Source organism: Camelina sativa, chromosome 12, assembly GCF_000633955.1.
Source record: "Camelina sativa cultivar DH55 chromosome 12, Cs, whole genome shotgun sequence".
NCBI classification, from domain to species: domain Eukaryota; kingdom Viridiplantae; phylum Streptophyta; class Magnoliopsida; order Brassicales; family Brassicaceae; genus Camelina; species Camelina sativa.
Genome location: NC_025696.1, coordinates 31540966 through 31544715, shown reverse-complemented (window position 1 = coordinate 31544715; position 3750 = coordinate 31540966). Strand labels below are relative to the sequence as shown.

Genomic DNA, 3750 nt, shown 5'->3' with positions numbered 1-3750 from the left:
CCAGACCACCTTTCCGGCTAGAACACATAGTGACTCTGTATCTACTGCACGGCTTTCACTGCAACCACCAAAACTTATCGAAATCCTACAGTAGCAATGTCCTATGTGTTTCAAGAAGACGTTGAAGCTGAATTATGGTAAATGAGACGAACAAAAAAACACGATTAGTCAACCAAAACTTATCCATCAATGGCAGAATGCGCCAAAACAAATTGTATTAAGTTCCATAGTTAGAAACGTTACTTTGAGGTTTCCTCTCCTGTAACCTCATTGCCATTCTCAAATACCTTCTATAGTAATACATTGAGAACAAAATTAAACACTCAATTTACCAAACAAAACCAGTAACTAAATAACACAGTCCAACTCAAAACCACAAGTTTACCTTGAATAACTCGTTCGACTTCCTTAGATTACTACTTACTCCAGAATTAGCTTCACCATCTTGTGTTTGTAATTGCTCAGCATCAGCAGCAGCATTGGCGTTTTCATTAGCTTGAATAGAATGCTCAATCTACAAGATCTCTTTCTCCAGATTCGCAAATCTCTCGATTATCGCAGGCGTGTTTACAAATCTACAAAATTAAAGAAACATAATCAGCAACAAGTTCAAAATTGTCTTATCAAGATCTTCTTCCACTCACATACACACCAATAATGCAAACAAAATTGACATAATGAGAATCTGAAATTAGAAATTGTCAACAAAAAAATCGAAGAATCGGGATTCAGGGAATTAAAATTACCGATCAAAAGTGGATTTGGTGAACCAAGGAGAGTGAAAAGAAGGAGGATGAAGAGAGATGGAGTAACCTCCTTTAGAGATCTGATCTCTAGCAAATTGGAGATGAGAGACGAAAGGTTTGAAATTCTAGAAGCTAGCTTATGCTTCTTACTCTCACAGAAGAGCCCAGATCGACTCTTAAAAAACACAATCAAACACAAAATTCAAAACACAATTCAACCACAAAAAGAAGATCAAACAAAGTAAATTGAATCAGAAGTGAGAGAGATAGACCTCGTGCGAGTAGGAGTGAGTTGAAACAAAGCGGAATCGAGTATAGCTCGAGAATCCATGGTGGTGGCTGGCTACGAAGAGAGAAAGGGAGAAACGAGGAAGATGAGGCATAAACCCTAAACTGGAATCGGGCTCCTCACTGAGAGAGCCAATGAGGTGAGAGAGAGACGGGGAAGATGAGGCATAAACCCTAAATCAACCAAAATTTCGATTTAGGGTTTGGGTGAGCTGGGTCGTAGGAATTGGAGATGGATGAGGTGGCTAAGATGGAAGAGGGTGGGAGAGATGGTTCAGCAACAACGGCGGAGTAGATCTGTGAGGAGGATGGAGGGAGAAGAAGATGGTTTCCTCAAGAACTGTTTTTCTTTTGGTCGAAATTTTTCTTTTTTTTAATTTTTGTCTCCAAACCAATGTAAAAGAAAGGAAAAATTGTGGCGCTTAAGTCAATATTTTCTAAGTTATGGCGCTTAACTCAATATTTTCAAGCAAATGTTGGCGGAATATGTGATTTTAGCTTTCCGCTCAACGATTTGGTTTCTTAGCATTGTTTTAGTGTTATTATAGAACAATCGAAAAAATAATTACTCTATCATAGCAGTTGTGGAAAATGAGCTATCGTCATGTGCTATTAATGTGAATATTTGTTGTAGTGCATTAAGATCAGATTCTTTATTGTCAGTAGACCCCTTACTCATCTAATCTCTTAGGCTAAGTGAGTAAACCTCTAGCATTGGTAGATTCAAGCATCTCATCTACACCTCTCGGTGGTAAAACACCTTAGATTTAATCTCACCCTCTCGGTTTGTTGACAACATTAAGAACACCAATCTAGAAGAAAATCTATTAAACATATACAATCAAACTAAGACATCCTAACCGATCAAGAACAAATAATCATCTATCTCATCCCTAGAAACTTTACTACACTACTCGGAAATCATAGCAAGAAACACAAAAGCATATATGAACGAAAATTGCGTTATGAAAAAAGGTAGAGTAAAGAAGTAGAATACAAGATAGAAATCTAAAGAAATAATAAAAAGTTATGAAATAAAATCTAACAAAAGGTGAAAAAGTGTTTTGAGTCGCTCAGTTCTCTCACAGAAGCTCTCACTCTCTGGTTTGAGGGTCTACGACGTACTCGTTTGCGAGGAAGGAGAGGAGGGGTTTATATATGGAAACCCCTTTGACCTAGCTTCCCAGTCCTGCCAGAGGGTCTACTCGATTGGGTACACGAGGATGAGGTCGGGTTACTCCTCGGGTAGATCTTCGGGTTGTTCTTCCAGCTCTTGGATCCTCCTCGATTGTGTTGGGATTCGGACTCGTTCTTCCAGCTCGATGGCTCCTTCGGGTACATGCTCGGGTTTGTCCTTGTTTTTCCCCATTTTAGGCTCTTAAGCACCTGTTTTCATCCAAAATATGCAAATGCAAAAATGCAACACCCTAAATGGCCTAAAAGTGAATTCCTACAATTAATGACCTAAAAATGCTAAGTTAAGGGTATGAACAATGCAAAATATGGACAAAAAAAGATGCTAAAAACATGTAAATTAGAGAGTTATCAGACCCCCAAACTTAAATCTTGCTAGTCCTCTAGCAAGGAAGTAGGAGGGTGCGGTTTAAAAATGGGGACTCATAACCTTTATATGCTAAGTGACGGATTAAAGCTATAGTCCTTAAAGATAGTTTAATGGTGCTAAGATCAATCAACATACTTACAAATATTTTTCTATGCTCATTACCATGCATCGATCTAGTTCAACCTCCAACTAAAAGTAAAGAACAACTCTTTCACCTTCAATTAAGTGTTTGGTGAATTCTTGCAAATGGAAGGTGAATCAAGCTCAATCGGTTTCAAGGGCAAGGCGTTTTAGTAAGGTGGTTTCAAACAAATTCTTTGGGTGGTTTTCTCTCAAGAAGGAATGCTAGACAGTTTTGAAAACTATCTAAGATTGAGAAAAATTTGGGCATACTAAGCTTAACTCTTGATAATCTACCATTTTCTCATTCACTTTTCTTTTTTATCAAACCCCCTAGAATTAAACTACCCACATCCTTGATTTTAACTCTTTTTTTTTACTCCCTAAGGTTTAAACTTTAAACTTCTAGCTCTTTTTTTTTTCTTTCTTTGCTAAACTCCTAATATGTATATATATATATATACATATATTTTTTCTTTCTTTCTAGGAGACTATAGCAAGATCTCTTTTCTCTTTTTTTTTTACTTAGAGCTAATTGATTCTAACCTTAGGGACTTTTTTATTTATTTATTCCTCAACCCAACCCAAATAAACATACTAACCACCTATCTTTCAAGACCGAATCTATCAGCTAGTTCAAATTCTAAATCAAGAGGCAGTTCTTTGTCGTTCTCGATACTCTCAAGGTTTCACAACCTATAGCACAATTGAAAATGCCTCACTCAACAATTCACAACAAGGTTTGAAAGAAAGGTTTGGGTTCATGGGTAGGACAAACAAATCGGGTTTAACGAAAAGATTGGTAAAAATAGAGTGCTAACCCGAGTTTAGAGTTATCATGAGCAAGTATTCAAATTCCATAAGCAAGCCAATTTAAGTTCAAAATAAGTCCAATAATATAGAGATGTTCCAACGTTCAAACAAGTGGAGGAAGCATTCAAAAGACACAAGTTTCTAAGCAAAGATTTTTCATTTTTTTCCAAAGATTTATCTAGCAACAATGAACTGTGATTAAGGGCTATAGCTTCAATC

The 3750-nt window shown here is 36.9% G+C and overlaps 1 long non-coding RNA gene across 2 annotated transcripts in view; it reads right to left on the bottom strand.

Moving 5' to 3' along the window:
- The window catches only part of LOC104732983, a 4497-nt gene extending 2833 nt beyond the window's left edge, over window positions 1-1664 (bottom strand). The window contains exons 1-5 of one of the 2 annotated variants that reach the window (XR_002034564.1): window positions 1019-1307; window positions 747-921; window positions 386-575; window positions 244-290; window positions 10-127 (exon numbers count right to left, since the gene is read on the bottom strand). This is a non-coding gene — a long non-coding RNA (uncharacterized LOC104732983). Of the gene's footprint in view, window positions 1-9; window positions 128-243; window positions 291-385; window positions 576-746; window positions 922-1018; window positions 1308-1603 lie in introns of those variants that run through there. The other variant, XR_002034563.1, reaches the window with a different exon arrangement.